General features: G+C 38.1%; 1 protein-coding gene across 1 annotated transcript in view; it reads left to right on the top strand.

The window, feature by feature from the left end:
• Positions 1–20252, top strand: part of nexmifb (neurite extension and migration factor b) — a 56456-nt gene that overhangs the window by 23039 nt on the left and 13165 nt on the right. The window lies entirely within an intron of this gene.

The raw sequence follows: 20252 nt of genomic DNA, 5'->3' as shown, positions 1-20252 counted from the left end.
CCAAATGTACATTAGGTTTTTCTGGTAGGATTAACCTCCATCGGATAGTAAATCTTCCCGTTAGCAATATCACCACTTCCAGCTACTACAACTACTAAGAGAAAGAAAAAGAAAACGTGAGTTTAAAACACATTACACCATTATTTATCAACTACATATCCCAACTATATGTACTGTGTTTCTAATAACATTTTCTAATATTTTGAATCAATAAACGCACATAAACAATTAAACTTAAACAAACAATGCTGCGACACATTAAATACAATGATTAGCTGTTTTCTAAGTTAGCACATAGTACTGTACTATGAAGCAAAATACAAATATAAAAACACTTCCACCAGCAGATATCGTAACATACCAGACATAGTTAAAGAGATTTACTTATGATAGTGTCATACCTGCATCTTTACAAGGCAGTAGTGGCATTCCTTTTAGTTATGTATGCTCTAGCAATGTATGCGTGGGGTGCAATCGCATAACAAGACTTGTTATACTTGAGAATTTTTGCCTTCTATTACACTAACAGATGCATTTCCATTAATGCACTTAATGGAATTTAAATTAGCATTTTCATTTTAAGTGGCCCACGCTTCAACTCTGGCTTAATTCCTAGCATTTATAGTGAAATGAGGGTTAACGCACTCTGGGATGAACTAAAGCGCTTTGCAACTACTGTAAAAAAAAAAAGTGGCATCACAGCTTCGGGTCAGCAGGAGTGCATCACCTGCTATCCACATCGCAAACACAACTCAGTGCTTTTCTGGCTGCGCACCACTATTGCAAAATGCGCACCGAGTTATCGGCAATGCCAAGTACACTGTTTCACTCTCTCTTGCTTTGTTTTTTGGTATTTTTCCAGTGCGAGTTCTTTCTCAGTTTGGTTGTTTATAACTGGCTCTCCCTGTTTATTTCTATTCAGTTACACTGATGTATGTTTAACCACACAATACAGTTTAACCATAAGATCCAGCAGAAAAGAATGGGAGTTTCTCATTGACCACTGTAATTACTGACTCTCGTGTGCTGTAGGCGATTTGATTAAGAGACAGTAGTTTGCAATATATGTTTATTATTTATTTCCGATGAACAATTGAACAACTTCAGCATTAACAGGTTTTTGTGCATAATGGATGAGCTCGAGACTGTTGTTATCTGATATCAAAACCATTGCACATGTGGATTCCAGAACTTATAGCCACAGAACCAGAAAAGACAAATTAAAGGAATTGTCTGAGAAATTTTTAATGGTTTGGTTTAATTTTTCCTCTCTGAGGGAGGAGTCATTGCATACGGTGCAGTCTCTTCCAGACTGACAATTCAGGGCTCACTGAATTATATGATAGGGATGTAAGCTATATAAATTATATGGTATGGCCTTCACTGTCAGTTGTACACCAGTGAAATATTTTAGACTGACTTGTTAGACAGGGTTCTTCATCATTATTATCAAAGCATCAACTGAGAGAATGTTTAAAGGAAGAATGGGGTTCATGCTTTCAGCACAGATCCAGGAACTTTCTAAATTTTTGCCAAGGCACACTGAATCTGGTGGCTTATTAGGGCCAAAACATCTTAATATATCCATTCTGTATCTATCATTCATTCATTCATGTATTAGAGTGGGAGAAAATGGGAGAACCAGGAGAGAACCCACAAGAACACAGAGAGGACATTACTTACATACAGTTCCACCACAACCAGAAGCTTTATTTGCTTAAACATTGCCAGTTAGTTTCATGAATTAATTCTATCGAAGTCAGATTCATAAACTACCACATACAAGCATAAATTTGGTTCAGACTCTGTGATATTTCCCTCAGGTGTACAGTTCAAGTGATATATATGCCGAATATATGCTGTTCTTGTCTGACAGGAGTGGAACCTGATATGTTCTTCTGCTAGATGATTTGCTTTACGGTTTTATACTTCTGATGTGCTTTTCTGCTCACCAAGGTTGCAAAAAGTGGTTAAATGAGTTGTAACCTCTCTTGCTAACAAGCCATTTCCACCTGCAGAACTGCTGCGCACTGATATCAACTCGACATACTCTTGTGGATTAACCAGGATCCACAAAATTATGCACAGTTTATATCAGTGTTCTGAAATACTCAAACCAGGCCATCTAGCTCCAAAAAGCATGCCATGGTCAAAGTCTAAGTTAGACCATAATCTTTTTTCCATTTTGATGTTTGATGTGTACTTTAAGTGTAGATTAGAATAGTTCATCATCAGCAGGTTGTACAGAGGTTCCCAAAAATGGTGACTGGCGAATGAGTGTGTCTAATCAGGGTTTTTCAATAGCCAAAGCATCCATGTTTTACAGAGTAATTATTTCATCCAAGTTAAAACAGCACTTTAGCAGCCGTATCCTAATCACTGAGTGCATTCATTCATATGACAGCACCATATTCGATCCCTGATTTGAATTGACAAATGCAGCATGATTCAATGCAGACCTACTGGTAAACATGAATAATTACAGCAGTTTTGCCACCTGAGGCAAGCTGCTGACACAAAAGCCAGCATTTGTGTGTGAGGTCAGCAGTGAAGGGTGGCAGAATCGGATTGTACACACCAGGAGGTCAGAGTGTGTAGCTACAGCTTCAGGCTTTAATACTAACACAAGCCCTTCCTCAACCAGCATTAACACTAACCCAGCAAAATACCTCAGCTCTTAGGAGTATCAGTGTTGTGGATCCAATGAAAATTCAAATCCACATTATGCTAACAAGATGTCTCTTATTATTCAAATGTACATGGATATGGTTTTTATCAATAAAATAATAAGTGTAATATATGTGTTGCAGCTATCTAATGAGAACCACAGACCGTGGATCGGGACCTTGTTGAGGTTTCTGAAGGAGCTTTTACTGTATTCTGAATCCATGGCATTTTTTTTATACATTTATAACCACACTATGGTTTTAAAAAGAACCCACGACTGATTGTCATTACAGTAATTAAAAGTAATGGCTGTGACATAAGGCTAATCAATTTAGTTTGTATGCAGACACCAGCACTTCAAATTCCTGTGATGCTCCCGTGCAATATTTTAATTTAATTTACTGTCAGTTCAGTTTAAAATGCTTTCATTTTACTTCACTTTACACATTTAATGTGCATATAAGTAGAATATGCAATTTGGCCATTACACACTTACTACAATAGTAAATGCTGGCTACAGATATACTTCATATAGTTCAACTTTTATAGTTGACCAAAAAACATAAGACACTTATCAGGTGCCATGGAAAAGATCTTGTACTGGATAGAATGCAAAAAAAAAGCTATTATTATAAATAATGGTCTTAATTTGTCCCTTGTGTCTAATTTTCTTTTAGATGACAAGGGTCCTGTAATTATGCTCATTCTCCTCACTTCTGCAAAGAATTCTTTTAAATATTTACCCCAACCCACTTTTGTTCATCACTCACATTGATTGACAAGGATCTTCCCCTTTCTCTCTGCCTCCCTCTCTACATACTGCGTGTGCTTTCGCGTGGAACTAAAGATAGCTAGCACTAATTGATGATCGCATTACCACAGTCCAACTCAGCTGTGGGAACACGGCTTTCTCAATTTGTCTACAGGATCTTAAAAACATTGTTTACTGCTTATGTTTTTTTACAATTCTGATTTACAGGAAGGATGGTAGAACAGTAATTAACTTGGGGCTTCTTGCTTTTCTTTTCCTTTTTTTAAGGGTGTATCTTATTACTGGATTTAAGAAAGGGTTAAGGGGACGAAAGCTGGCAGTAATAGGAAGCTCCTCACCAGGAATTCATTAAAGGGGAACAAAGGCTGCTAGCTGAGGCTGCCTGACGCAATGTGCACCTCTGTTCCTATATATAATATATAATGACTAGACACATCTATATTACATCTATAGCACCTTTTATTTGTATAAAGGGCTAAATGTTTAAAGGGCTGAGCCCCCTACCAACAAAGGTTGGAGGTAAGAAGAACGATTACTTTACTTTAGTCTGCTTTTGAGGTATTTCTTTCCTGGACATAATAACTTTAACTTTGCGTTTCAGTACATTTCTGTGTAATCACATTTCCGATGCGGAAAAAGGTGACAGACATATTCTCACCCTGTGCCAAGTGTTCCTTTCCTGGGATAGACTCCAGATCCACTCCCACTTCTTCCTGACCAGGATGAAGTGTTTACTGAAAGTTGTGTCATGCAGCAGGTGTATGGTCCAGACTTTAATCCTAAACTTTATCATTACTTTATCACTTAGACCTTACTGCCTACTCTGTGGAGGTTTTATTATTATTTTTTTTTTTTATATCAAGCCAGCATTGATTTCCTCTAGTTTGTTGACAGTGTTCCTGGGTATGATTCAGAATCGGTCTTAACCCCGACTAAAAGAAAACTACTTCAGATTGTTTTTTGAGAACTTGTCATATTAAGATATATTCTTATGATTTTAGATTATGATATAGCTCTAGGGGACTGACACGTTTTGGACCCTGGTATGTCCTCTATTTGCACATTTGCTCACAGTAGGCCTAGCTTTGTAATTAGTTCTTTTTATTTTAATTAAGGAGAATCCTACTTGTTACCCACTGATCTTAAAAAAAGAAGTCCTGGGAAATGTGATGATAGACAAAGTAATATTTATTCTAATTAAGGACACGAAATTTCACTGAATGTTTGACTTGTTTGACTTTGGCATTACAGCATATGAACCTTGAAAGCTTGGATTCCAATGCTATTGCACATTTGTCTCTTTATCTCCTTTTTTTTTTCACAATGGTCAGAACAGCGTCCTGGAACAGTCGCATTATCGCACTTTATCAGAAATTTTTCCGCAGACCTGCCAGCTTCTGTGTGAGGATGCTTACTCTGCCAAGTAGGCGACTGGCGCGTGCCCAGGGGCTAGTGACAACAGCCGATAGTAGAGAGAGATCTGTGTGGAAGTGCCAAGTCTATTCTTCTGATTAGCACATGCATGCCAAAAAGCGTTGATTTCCCGAACTATATATCTGAGTAAAGTGTACTGAGATTACTAAGTGTGAGGTTTTGTTACATGCAGCACTGTAGGAGGCAGTATGTTCTCTTTTTCAATACATCCTTGGTTTTGAAGGTAGGACAATTTCTACATGACTAGCATCCTTTTACTTTACAGTAAACACTGAAAAGGTATAACAATAGCAATACACAGTTCTTTTGACTCTTGGCCTTATCAACCCTTGCAGTGAATTCCTATGGAAACAATTTTCTGGCATTGAAAAGCAAAATGATTTCCCCCCCGTCCCCTGGCTGTGTCACAGATGGTGGAAAAAAAAACCCTTTGTAATGCTAATATAATATCAAACCGTGTAAGGGCCAGCACAGCCTGTGCATTTTGTGCTCCATTGCAATTGCACGATTTAACAGGAATTATGGAGAAGGAAACGACCACCCTTGGACACAGCTAAAAAGCCAGCATTGCCACTGCGTTCTGTTGCACTGCCCCCTTTTTTTGATTTCTCCTTATTGCCTCAGTGCATCGTTCAGTTAATTAACTTCGGCCCAAAGCACACAGCACAGTGTATAATCCTCTTGCTTCGTACATTCAAAAAATGCTTGACAGAACATAATAAGGTTTGTACCTGATAAGCAGGATTTTATTTTTTTTTTACCTTAATTCGATCGGATTCTTGATTTGGCTCATTGTTATGAACGATGTGGCTGATGTTTATTAAAAAAAAAAAAAAAAAAAAAAATTAACAAAAAAAAAGCACTGGTTTCTCACTCTAGATGTTTAAATGAATATGAATGAGTAGTTTGGGCTGAAGAAAGAAAGCCACCTACATGCTTGTGGTTCTCCCAAACACCCCTCCTCCAATGCACAAACACACACATACACTCAAACACACGCCTGTCTCTTGAGAAGCAGCATTGCTTCAAAAGATAATGAAAAGAGCCAGGCACAGTAGTTAGGAAATGAAGTGTGCAGAAAGGTGGAGTAGGCTGTGTCAGCAGTCACAGGTACAGAAGCAATAGAAGAGTGAGAGAGAGAGAGAGAGAGAGAGAGAGAGAGAGAGAGAGAGAGAGAGAGAGAGAAGGCGTTAGCAGACATCCAAGTTCCTTCAGCACTTTACTTTAAAATCATTCTGTAGCAGTGCTTTAGGCAAGCAGCTGACTTATACTGTAGAAATCTATCAGCTGTGGTGGAGGTAGTGTTGTGTGTGTGTGTGTGTGTTGTGTGTGTCTGTGTGTGAGTGTGTGTTAGGAGGATGCTGGGTAAATTGCTCCTCCTGGATTATTGCGTCACTCTGTTTTGGCCGGTATCTGAATCACCAGCAAGACTTTCATATTCTTGTTGGAGAAAGCTGCTTGTCTGTCAGTATAATAGTTCACGCTGGATTAAGAGGTTATTTCCCTCGAGTGCAGATATGAGTGAGAGTTTTTTTTCTTCCTTCTTTCCTTCTGTCCTTCTAACTCACGGATTTCCTTTTTCTGTGTGCACCTCCTTCTTTTCTTCCTTTTGTTTTTCTCTTTATCTATCATTATCTATCCAACTTAATTCCTATTGGTCCTTCATACATTACTCTCTTTGCTTTTGTAAGCTCATTTTTCCCTTCTTCTGTATACCATTATGTTTCTTCTTACTTTTTTTTTCTTTTCCTATCTATCCATCTACCCTTGACCATTCTCCTTGTCTCGCTTTCTTTCCTATGCTTCATGTTTCATGTTTTCTCTCATTACACTTTTCTTTTATCTCCACTCCCAAATTCTGTGTGCTATTTCTCCCGTGCACTTTTCTTTCACCTTACCTCTCTATCCTCCCCTCTTTTTATCCGTTTCTCATAGCTTTAATGGCACTCATCTCTTCTGTCCTGTCCAGAGCTGTCATTTATCCCTTTTTTTTTTTTACTAAATTGTCCCTTCTAACTCTTCTGTCCCTTTATATGCTCTTTGTTTTTCTTGACGTTTTTCTTTTGTATTTCCTGCCCCTGCTTTTCTTTTTCTCCTGTGTTCACTTTGCCTGTTTCTTCTTTCCTTCTATCTTTTACTTTTTCTTTTTTTTTCTTTTATCTTGATCATCTGCTCTCTCTGTTGTCCTGTCATTTTGGTTTTTTTCTAGCTCTCTTTCCTCCCTCTTACCTGATCACTTCTTTCATATCTCTTTGCTCTTTCTCTCTGTTATACTGTTGTGACTGTCTTTCTCTCTTACTCTCTCCCCTGCCCTTCTCTATTTTCTCTTCTTTTACCCCTCTCTCTTTCTCTCTCTCTCTTTCTCTCTCTCTCGCTCTCTCTCTCTCTCGATCTGTCTCTGTGTCTCTGTTTTTGGCATGAGCCACAGCGTTGCCAGGGAGTCTTCTTGCACCAAAATTTTTCTCGTGCCTGTGTTCTGTACACTTTGCCATGCGGTGGTGAAGGAGCTAAAATGTGCCATTTGGAGATTCGTTGTTATTCCAATCACACTTCAGATGCGGCGGGGTCCAATAAATTTCAGAGTAATTGGCTGGCTCCAGCAGCTATAGACAGGCAACGAATAAAACCCAGGTGGAGCTTTTCAGAAGGATTTATTATAATGGCTATTTCATTAATTAGCAACTCTAATGTGCATGTTAATCAATACAGAGATGTGATTCAAATGTGGCACAGATTGCAAAAATGTAGATTAAGCACTAATAAGTGCACCCTGGTAGGCTGATGTTTAACGTTATGTTATCCGAACGAAACTTCCAAGCATCTTGTTTTTCTAAGCAGTGTTTCATTTGCGTCTTTCATTAAGAGACTCTTATAACAGCTTTCTATTTCTGTGCAACTGCTTTTGCACTGCTTGCAAATCCAATCATGGGAACACTTTCGAAAGCTAGATAAATAAATCACACATAGCGAACGCTGCTAACTGCTAACCGAATTAAAAGCAATGAAATATATGTACAGTTAAGCAGAGTTAAAAGTGAAGCACTCAGACAGCTTGGTGAAGTGAGGACGGGCTGTGTGGCTTTCTGCAGTCAGATTCAACCTTCTACAGCAGAGGAGCAGATGTGTAATGCAAACACTCTTAATCACTTACGACTGGCTTTGGTCAAAGGTCCTGCAATAAACGAATGATCAGCCTCTCTCTCCCCTGAGAGCAGATGATGGAATAGACTCCTGCACTGGTCGTTGATCTGTGCTTGTCAATGGGCTGGAACAGTGTTGTGAGCTCATCACCCAGAGATAGACAAGACTAGAGCAGATTTCATCACTGTTGCAGCTGACATGCAGCACAAGAACCGACCTAGCTCCCTCAGGGAAACCAGAGAGTCGGATTTACATTGATTTTAGTGGCAGTCAAGTCAAAATTGAGATCTCACCCCCACGCTGGCCTCGTCAATGCAAGGGTGTGCATTATTTTTTTATCTCTTGGCGGACGTATTCAGACGCTGCGGCAAATTAAGTGTGACTGGTGTAAACACCGCTGTCATGGTTAGGGTTATTTTCACACCTGCCTGATGTTTCTGCTATGTATCCCTACTAACGTGCTATCATCCGAATAAAAACTGGATGTACTTAGCATATTTGTGTCTTTTACATGATCAGATAAATGTATAACACTTTTGACAGGCCTGTACAGCAGTTCAGTGTTGCTGTACCACCCTACACACCCCTAAACACACGCACACACACACGCACACATTATAACCCCAGCTATTGATGTCCTGCATACAATAAGCTTGGTGCTCTTCAGTTCAGTTTTAATTTATTTATATAGCAATGAAAAACTCCTTGAGATGACATGAGGAAGAAACCTTGAGAAACGTTCATTGATGGCAATATAGGCAACTCGTTAAGTGGGTGCAGGATGGTTATAGTTATACTTGATAGCTTTATTCTGTCAATATTGCTATATGTCTTGAACATTGATGCAAGCAAACCTAAAAAAAATTCCTCCCAAGCTATGAGGGTTTGATCATGTACAGAGTATGAATCCGGATCATCTACTCTCCCATAGGCTGTGAAGGCTTGACAGCACAGTGGAAAATGCAAGTCATTGCTCCAAACAAGGGGAACTAATCAAAAGTGACTTCTTAAATCAGTGACTCAATGTCATCGATGCCAAAGGAGGCAGTCACATGTAATGCCTATATTGTACCCGTAGCACCTGCAGCCATACTGGCTTATACTATTGGCTATAGCCAAAAGACAATCAAGCCAATTTAAATAATTATAACTATTACAAAACTGCAGATATGAGCAATACACACACACACTACTTCAACACTGACAAAAATGTAAATTACACTTTTGCTCCTTTTGGCACCTCCTGGTCTTTTAGGAATACAGATTTGAAATACATCTTAATTGAACATGGCTTTTAAAAGCACAGACTGTTACTGTCAGTGGTAACCTGTAAGTCCTGTGCTCACACTAACATGCACCTATAGATCAGAGGCATGGGAACCTTTTTTTAATGCTATAAATGTTTATTAGTTTGCAGGTTGCACCGGCAGAACAAAGTGGCAGTAATAAAAAATATTGATTGAGTTTAGCAATAATGTGTCGCTCCAATAGCATGTGAGTAGAAAAAGACATTGATGGAATGCCTAAGCTGCTTGCAACACCTCCAGGACATGATGTGCCTTGTATTAGCAGCGATCACTGCAGCATTATCGTATCCTGCCCCCCTCCATGCTCCTGATTTGGATTCAGGCAAGCAAACAAAAAAACGGCGTGCAGAGAAGCAAGCTCGCAAGTGGGGATAATTACATCTCAAATAGATGACCTTTTTTGCCTCCTATTAGATATCACTTAATGCACATGCCTCACACAGATATGATTATTGCCATCCTGGATGGCCATGTATTTTTCCAATATTTGATCAAGACAAACAAATGTGCTTTTCCATCAATTACTGTTATTTTTCTGGCTGAATTATTTCATCAATCAGAGTATCCACCGCTATGGCGCACCTGCCCAGACCTTTGTGACCATTGAGCAGCAGCTCCATTAGCTGAATGCAGCTAGCTTTGGCTCATTAAACTGTAAGACTGTGGGCCTCTGGGACTCTGACACGGCCGTGGGTAGGTGACCTTTAGACACCTAATCAACTTTTAACACCTCACTGGATCCCGTCACCTGGTGAGACAGGAAGGAAGATGGCCAGTGGCCCAGAATCACCTGGTGCCATCATGACAAGCCCTTTGCCTTCCTTACTCCAGAGAAAATCTGCTCAATTTAGAGGGTGCTTTCTCATGAGGCTGTGGTACATTCTTGTAATAAAAGACAGAAGTGTTATGGCAAAGCTCCTCGAGGTTTGGTAAATTTAGAAGCAAATAAGGTTGTGTGATCTTCTCTGTAGGGATGGCTGTTCTGTTTTGACCAACTCACGTGCTTGGAGGGTGGTTATTTGTCGCGCTGCTGCCTCTGCATAAAGAAAGAACGTCTGGAATTCTGAAAGCTATTGTTAGCGCCTGCCACTGCTTCTCTGCCTCCTTTCTTCTTGCGTTGCATGGCTTGTCAAAACCCACCCTCACAACATCGTTTTATCAGTATTGTCATCTGTCAAAGGTGAAGTCTTTGTTGGAAACAGAGAAACGCGTCAAGGAATGAATTAGTAGGGAGTATTAGGCTCTCAGCGTGTACGTTGCGTGTTTTGTTTTCCTCTCTGACAATGCATTTATGTACTGTTCCCTATTCACCAATCCAGGAGTATTTTAAACATTAGGAACAAGGCAGAAATGACAAAACTGCAGATGACATGTTCGGACCTCAGAATACTAGAAGCACCTTATTGATAAGGCCACATGTGTACTCCCGAAAGGGTAAGGTTATTCAGCTTCTCATTCTTGACCTTTTGGAAAAGCAAACAATAAGATGGTTTACTATTGCTAGTCGAATACACACAAGCCTTTTTCCTGAAATCTCTGTCACAGTACTAGGAGAGCCTCTCCAAGCTACCCATCAATTAACGAGTGAATGTCAACAGTGGGGATAATGAGAGGCAGATAAGAACAGATGGTGAAACTCAACCCTTCCCCATCCTCTTGGCTTGAACACACAGCTGAGTATGCAGCACAACACGATTTCACAGTCCAAGGATGGAGGATTTACAGACTTAATTCACCGACTTTGAAATATTACAACTCACAAATAGTTCCAGTTGTAGTTTCTGACTTGATTTTTTTTATCAGAACATCATCTCTAGAAGCTTTCCATACATGCAGCAAACAGAATATTAGCTGTCAAGTGAATGACTTTTAGAGGATTAGTGTAACCCCCTGACTGAGGGATGAAGTGCCACTCTACTGAGAATTTGTCTGGATCAGAAAGAGCCTGATATTTGAAGAAAAATCTAATTTAAAGCTGCCTTTACAAAGCCTGCATTACTTGGTGGTGCAGTTTCAAATTGTATTCCTTTGCTTGTTAGCACTACAGAAAAAGCTGAAGGCCCTCGAAGCCTTCTGCTTGACAACCCATGCTGATTGTAAAAATGGGATTGACGTGTCAAGTACAAAGATGAATATTGTCACAGCTCAACTTTGTGGCTTAAATGGCCTGAATATAATAGCCTATTATGTTTCAAGCACCATCTTCTACATGACACAACTCATTTTTGCCAAGTCTAAACCACTTCTATTAGGTGCCGCTGCCTCTCTATAACTAACCCACATAAAATTAAAATGTATCCACTGACTGCAGATTGCTTTCTTCTAAAATAAGGCTAACTATATATTCATAAACAGTGAAGACTAATGAGGAAAAAATGAACACATTTCCTCTGTTAGTATTTATGCTGGTATGATGCATCACGGTTTAGTTAATACTAACACACTAACTTCCTGTATTTTACTTTTCCAGTGAAGAACCCTTTCTTTTGCATGACAATAAGTAAAACAGGAAGGAGGTGCATGGAAAGGAAAGGTCGAACTTTTGTTAATAATTGTTAAGGCCTTACATTTGTCTTAAAACAGTATCATTATGGATGTGATCTTTAAGAAATGTAAATAGTTGTAGGATGACACATTGCTATCACTAACAGCAACACTGTTTCCAAGAAAAGGCACCCAGTCGGGTGAGATTGCGTCAGTGGGCGCCGTCGCCTTCTGTCCACAGTTAGCATTTCCCCAAAGCCTGTGCACTCTGCAAACAATGTAGTCTTACTAAAGCTGCTACATAACTTCATTTCAAATTAACCATGACAGACAGTCATAGAAAAGATTTCTTTCTTTAGCACCAATGAATTAATTTGAACTCAGGTTGATTAGCTTGCTGGGCTGGTACAGAGTCTAGCTTGGCTGCCAGCATGATTTTTTTTTTTTTTTTTTTTCCTCAAACGTGTGAAGTTACATAAAATGGCATGGCAAATGCTGAACCTATTCTTTTTAATTAAACTATCTTCATTTATCACAGCATGAGCATGCCAGTAAATCCAAGTTCTTTTTCTGCATTAGAATGTAAGGTAGAAGCCCAGCATGAATAATTGCCCTTTAGTCATCGCAAATGAAATAGGTGACTTGTGGGATTTATGTTACATTTAAGACAAGATGTACTTTACAAGTGTTCAAACCCTAAAGTATTCTTATTTTTAGTCCGTGCCAAAGTCTGCTCGATTCCTTAATAATTAAATAAAAATGAATGAGGAATAAAATATGCCAGGTAGAGAAGCTAGACAACAAGATTTGGAAGTTGTGTCAGTATTTAGATTAGATGTCTTTTGAGCAACAGGAGTGGAACCTGATCTGATCTTCTGCTGTTGTTGCATCTCCACCTCAACATTTTAAAATGTTATGCATTTTGAGATGCTTTTCTGCTCACCGGTGTTAGAAGAGCAGTTGATTGTGTTACCATAGGCTTGTTTGCAAGTTTAAGCCAGTCTGGCCAATTTTCCTCTTCCCTTTTACTTCAAAACCGCAAAGGATTGTGTGAAAATTGCAGTAGATCAACAGTTTTTGAAATACTAACACCAGCCAGTCTGGCACCAACAACCATGACACAGTCAGTCACAGAAATCAAATTTTCCCCATTCTGGCATTTGTCAAGCTTAATTGATGCTTTTGTGTATGAATTTATGCATTGTGTTGCTACTACACTATAGGCACATTCAACACTTGCATGAATAAGCAGGTGCACAATTGTTCCTATCAAAGTGGTTGGAGAGTTTATATTAATAAATAAATGTATAACAGCTATTATTATTATTATTATTATTATTGTTGTTATTGTTGTTATTATTTTGTGTTTTTGTATAGATTTGGCTTTTCAGAATGTAATTAATTAAAAGCATTTATTCATTAAAGCATAAAAAACATTTGAACCTGAAAAACATTTTCAGGTAATTAATGAAAAACAAGTGTGAACCTTGTACTAAACTATAGATAATTGGTTTTAGTGTCAACTTGTAAATGTGAATCCGCGGCAAACGTTATATTTAATTTTAGTGGATTATCAGGTAATTAGTCTATCAGGACTGAATAGCTTTATATCAAACCTATGTCTATATGTGATTAAAGCTATGTAGTTTGGTAATTAATGAATCACAAGTTAAATATAATGTTAATAACTAATGGTTTTTAATGCTAGCCTACCAGGTATTAGTGTAGGAAACATGCTAACTTAGTTCACTATAGTCCATTAATGTTAGAAAATTAGGGAAAGTTACTACAGCACTTAGTTTTTAAGGAAAGATGCTGTTCATGACAATGAAGCAACAATTTTTTATATAAGTTGTTGCTTACTCCAGCATATTGAAACATTTTAATGAGGTAAGGCCTGGAGTTTGAAAAGGTTGAGTGACTCACATACACTAAACTTATTTCTCTATATTATATTAATAAAGTGCTTAATACATTGTGTAGTTTGAGAAGGTCAATGAATGAATTTCCATGATAGTTCTTGCTAGTTTTTTTCTGCACTGATAATCTTAATTGAGAAACTGAAATAGATTTACGCGAATGCTAAATGTACCCTATTTGATTGACATGGCATTCAGCCATCGACTGGATGATTATGGATGAGAGCTTTGAGATTTGTATAAAGGACTTTGAAGGTAAAGGTTTCTTGGAAATGCAATTGAGTAAGAATCAAATTATTTCCTGTAAAGGTATAACAGTTATTTTATTCATTTCTTTAATAAATATCATGCTAATCCATGGTCTCAGCCAGTGTACTACATGATCTGGTAACAGTGTTGTGGTCTGTAAGGCTTGCTTATGTTTATGGTCTGTGGTTAGATTATGTCTCCTGAGAACAAAACACTTTGTGCATTGAAAAACCTTAATGACAAGAAACACAGTATAACCATAATAAACATTTCCAGTGCATTTCCAGTGGTTCAAGTCATTTATTACTGGTGAAAGGGATGACGCTAGAGAGTGGTCAGGCCTGGATTTTGGTCTGTATGTTGTATATCAGCAATCAACTGATTGTCGAAACACACTTATAAAGAGTTGCAATGAAAGTACTTGTGTATGCTAGCTGTATGTAGCCTGCTAATGCTACATTCACACATGGCAATTTACCAGTCAGTGTATTATGAAATTGCTGGTAGGTGTTTTTACTGCTGGGTGAAATAGTAACTTTCATCAGTGGGTGGAGCAAATAGCATTGTGCAGGTGTGGAAATCTTAAATAATGTATTCAAATCTTTTTCAACTCTACATATTTAACCATTAGAGACCCGGTTTTGCCAAATTTTCATATTCTATCTAATACCAATAATAACACAAACCTAAGGTATAAAGACTTTGCTTCTTTTTCCAATAGACAGCTCTCTGGGCTTCAGGTTTGGTTTTCCTTTTTAATCAACAAATGCAGGTGAAATTCATGGCTTAAAAAAGAAAATGTATATACCTGGGCAACAAACAATACCTATCAGTCACATGTTCCAGTATTTAGATTACTTGATCAACTTTAAACAAAAGGCATCTACAGAGTTTAGCAGGTCTGCATGGAAATATCAGGAAATAAAAGCTGAAATGTTCATTGTGTAACCTTAAACCCAAATATTTTCGGGGTATAGCAAAAAACAAAAGAACTGGGCTTTCTGTTTACATTTTACATTTACATTTACATTTGCGGCATTTAGCAGACGCCCTTCTCAGAGCGACGTACAAAAGTGCTTTGAGTCTCTAGTAATGAATAAATCTACACTGGTACGCAAGATTACAAACTTAATATAAATATAACTCTTAAATTCTACAAACTTGGAAAGTGCTAATTTAAGTATTTCAGGAAGAGCTAGGTCTTCAGTCGTCGCTGTTCCAATACTTTTGAAGGGGACTGCATGCACATTGGTTAGGATAAGTAATCGCAATTCTAGAAATGGAACAATATCATATTGTTAATACATTTGTTTTTTGAAGAGTCATTACTGAATCCAATTTTGTTTGCTAATGAAATGATGTTTATTGCTTTATTTTGCCCTCTAGTGGAACAACAGAGACTAGCAATCTTTTACCATTTTAATTCAGTCATGGGCCACAATACGATTTTAGTTTAGATCAATTCTGAATCCATTCAGATTAGAACCTAAATGGTGCTGGTCCCAGCATGGTGCTGTATATTTGACATTCCTTTCACAACATACTCTGTGCCACCAACGGACACCTGACCATCACACCATGATGCTGCTGCTTTGTGCTGTAACACTTTTTCTACACTGGACCAAAGGGGCCAAGACAAGCACTAGAATGAGAATGTACAAAGCATGATAAAAAAAAAAAAGTCTGTCAAGGTTGGTGTGGAAGACTTTGGTGGCTGAATGAGAAAGCCTCACAGCTATGCCTCAAAATCTAGGGGTAAGCCTTCCCAGAAGATTACAAGTAATACTTTTGGTCAAATAGTGTAATCATAGATCAGTCATTTTAACGTTTTTGTAGACTGTGGAGTTATTTTGCAATTTTTTCCCCCTCTTTATTTCCTTTTATAGGCAAAAATAGGCAAAATAGTACTAATTCTACAGGTGGGTCACTGCTTAGGATCTACACATAAGACATTACACCTTAAACATTGTAATGCTGCATATTTAATACAATGTTTAAAGCATGCTGTGTGAAAATTTCCAATTCGTAATAGACAGGAACAAAACAGACCACACCTGAAACTAAATAAACATTTATGATGCAGGCTGAGGATGGTGAAGCAGCATCTCAGATCTCAGGAGATATTTGGTTTGCATAATTTTGGTGAAAATCGCTGTGGCTTGATGACCCAAAATTCCCTTAATCCTAAAAATAAACAGAAAACAGGGAGGGGATTGTGTGCTCATTAGTGCACACTGCATTTCATCAGTTTTTTAATATTGATTTTCTTTTGTTTGTTTAAACTTTATTTACTTACGCTAAAGTGGAAAAGAAATAGGACCTCTAATTACACCATGATTTTTTCCCCAAGTACATGATACTTAGGAAAAATGATTTACTTTTGTAATGTATAATTTGTAATGCGATTTTTTAATGCCTAAATTAAAGAAATAAATGATTGATTATACTATTATTGTAATATGTATTGTTGTGTGTTTTTTAAGGATTGCTCTGTAAAAAGCAATTTTAAATGAGCCATCAGTATTTTTTTATCAAATGGACAGCCAATAACAATGACAATAACAGCAGGTCATCAGGACACCAATGGAAATAACAATTGTAAAATTGTAATATAATACACAACCACACATACGTTTGTCTTACTGTCTTTTCAAGGACGCAATTTAATGCTGTTTATTAGTACTATCCTTAAACCAGTGCTATTTTTTAATTTTATGAAATCCACATTTGAAGCATTCAAGCAGTTTTCCTTGTAGGGACTAACCACACAGTCAACATTTTCAGACTTTATTTTTTTATCTTGGTTCACAGATTTGGGTCCCCTCCCATGATTTGCATTCTTTTGAACTGAAAAATCAAGATTTATGTTGTATCACAGGTTCCCACAACAACCATTCGCTTGTTTTATTATGGCAATTAAACCTCACTGCAGTGTTAAACCAGGTAGAAAAGATTTTCTGTTCACTAAAGCATATACAGAGTAGTTGTATTTTAAATCTCAACTACTGCTTGAAAAAGGAAAAAGAAGCATTGAAAAAGAAACAGACGTGAGTACACTAAGTACACCCCTCACAGTTCAGCAACCATTTTAGTATGACATACAGCCATTATTGTCAAAATAACTGGCAACAAAATGAGTACACGCTAAGTGATAACAGCTGTATGTCGTGTAACCATGCAAAGCCACATGTCCTATTCATCATGTTCATGTTTTTGTCTGCTTGACAGGAACATACAAATTTGTGTATCTTGTATTAGAGCATTAAAAATTATGTGCTTTGAGTACAATTCTCTCGTACTGACCACTAGATGTTCAACACATGCATTCAAATTAGAATTGTTGCTCTCCACAAAGATGGCCCAGGCTATAAGAAGATCGGTAACACAATGAAACTGAGTTACAGTGCAGTGGACTGGTTTATGCAGAGGTTTTTTCGAACAGGTTCCACTCAGGACAGGCCTCGCAAGGGTCCATCAAAAAAGTTGAGTCCTCATGCTGTGCCTCAGGTGCAGAAGCTGGCTTCAGAAAAGGCATGAGTGCTGCAGCATTGCTTTAGAGGTGGCCAATGTCCCAAAAGGAAGCCTTTTCTGAATCTGGCTTACAAGAAATCCCCTCAAACAGTTTGCTGAAGACAACCTGTCCAAGAGCATGAATTACTGGAACCATGACTTGTGGTTTGTTGAAACTAAGATAAACTTCTTTGGCTCAGATGGTGTCCAGCATGTGTGGCGACACCTTGTTGAGGAGCACAAAGAAAATTTTGTCTTGCCTACTTTTAAGCATGGTAGTGGTAGCATCATGGTCTGGGGCTGCATACGTGCTGCTGGTACTGGACAGCTGTGGTTCATTGAGGAAAACAGGCATTCCAAAATGTACTGTGACATTCTAAAGCAGAACATGACGCCCTCCCTCGAGAAACAGGGCTGAACGGCCTATAACATAATAACCCCAAACACAGCGCCAAGATGACAACTACCATGCTGAGGAAGCTGAAGGTGATGGTCAAAATCGCCAAGTATGTCTGAACCCTATTGAACCCTATCCTTATGTGGGAGGTGGAGAAGCACCATATGTCTAACAACCAGCGGCTCCATGATGTCGTTAGTGGAAGAGGATTCCAGCAACAACCTGTGCAGCTCTGGAACATTCTATCCCCAGGAAGTAAGGCAGTGCTGGATAACAATGGTGCTCACACAAACAAATTTTGAACACAGTTTTGACATGTTCATGACAATACTCACTTTTGTTGGCAGTAATTTAGACAATAATGGCTATATCTTGATATATATATATATATATATATATATATATATATATATATATATATATATATATATATATATATACATACTGTATAGTGAATTGTGACAGTTATGTATGTTTCCTGTAGTTTTACTTATAGACCTCTAATCGTTTCTTGTCTTTTCTCTCATGCATCTCTGCTGGTGCTACTGTAGATGTGTATGATGACAGGGACACTCAAACACTATTTGTCACACGAGCAAAGCTATGAATGAACAAGAAGCTGGGATGGTAATTATAGACGTGGATGTGAAGGGCTGAGCGGGTTTCATGCGCCTGGATGTCTAAATGGCAGGCTTTGTAGATAATGAGTTCAGAGTCCACTTGAATGAATCACACCACTGTCCAGGCCTGTTAGCTTTGTGTTTAAGGCGCGCACTCGGGCACTATCGCACGATTAGCCATCATCACTTTTATTCAACCTCTGCATGCTCCTTGTTCTGTTAAATATTAGGATCATTTTATATGCAACATTTTTGGATGATGCTGACCAAACATCTGCTAACAATATGTTTCATATGGTCATTAGAAGTCAGTAATGAGATCAATAGCAATTTACGCACATTTTGCCCTGTATATGCAGGTAATTAGTTGATGTTTAAGATGTAATGGTGTGTAAACAGCATCTTTAAGCATGAGGATAAGCAGCTAGAGGACATAAAGCAGTGCCAGAGATCATTGTCGTTAAAAATGAGTGGAAGGTACTGTAATATGCACCTTGACTCAAGAGCAAAATGTTTCCTGGTAAAAGGAAGCCTGCATATCTCAGTGCTCACGAAACTGAAGTGCTCTTACACCTGACAGTTTCTCCACATGGGTATATCAACTCTTCCTGCTCAGAAAATACCTTCTAGCACATCCACCTCGCACTCATTGTTGACGACCATGCTCGCAAATACGGTAATGGTCCTATTTAATCCTGCGATATATATATATATATATATATATATATATATATATATATATATATATATATATATATATATATATATATATATATTGCTGTGATTTTGCACTGTGACATCAAATCATGTTGTCTAAGATAGTGGTATTAATACCAAACTAACATTTAAAAACATATATATTTAACATATAACATATAACTGGTCAGCACATAAAACAAAGCAAAACCTAGGTCTTGATTGCCAAAAATAAACAACAATATAAAGTTCCATCTTTGTGATCCCTGCTGTCATCAACGATAAGCACTGCCTCTTGTTCTCTTAGTCGAGAACTTTGCTTTGTTGTATTTCTCTGCTGTGTGTTTGTCTCTCTTAGTGAATATCCCTAAGTGTATACTTCCCCTGTACAAGCAATACAAATGCAAAACAGCCTAATTGACTTTCTGCCCAAAGACGAGGCTTACCACACGCAGCATGGTAATTACTCACTGACCCAGTGAGACTCTGAGTGCTGAGGAATTGCCCACTCGTGCCCACATTGTTTCTCATCTATTGTTCTACCTTTACTTGGAAATAAGGTCCCACAATTGACTTTTGTTAACTTGTCTCATATAGATAAGCATCTTTTCGATGCCATCGTTTTATTATCGAGCTGAGTCACTGTGCAAATATACCCCCCCCCAAACAAACCTTTTGAAATAGATTTGGCATTTGTAACGGCTGTGAAATTCATGTCTAATAAATTATCATTAAACTGTAAATTTTAAAGGTTGCTGACGGAGGGGCAGGGCACTGATTTTATAACTCATTCATTCAAATGAGTTTGTTCTTAATTGGCTATCCTAGTTAAGTAAAGGTTAAATAAACACAGCATTAAAAAAAAATGGAGTGACAGACAGGCTTAACACAAAGCCAATTATGCGAGGATTTCCTGTGCTAGGGGGCCAGGGGCACATTGTTGGCTGTTGGTTTATTCTTTAGCTGAATGCAAAAGCCAGAGGGATGCTATTTCATGCAATCAACATCCCTCAACTGACATTTAATACATTGTGTGCATGACTGCACCACTGCAGA

The sequence above is a fragment of the Silurus meridionalis genome, chromosome 5 (genome assembly GCF_014805685.1).
Source record: "Silurus meridionalis isolate SWU-2019-XX chromosome 5, ASM1480568v1, whole genome shotgun sequence".
Taxonomy (NCBI): Eukaryota; Metazoa; Chordata; class Actinopteri; order Siluriformes; family Siluridae; genus Silurus; species Silurus meridionalis.
The sequence above is the reverse complement of the archived record's forward strand: the minus strand, read 5'-3'. Positions and strand labels throughout refer to the sequence as shown.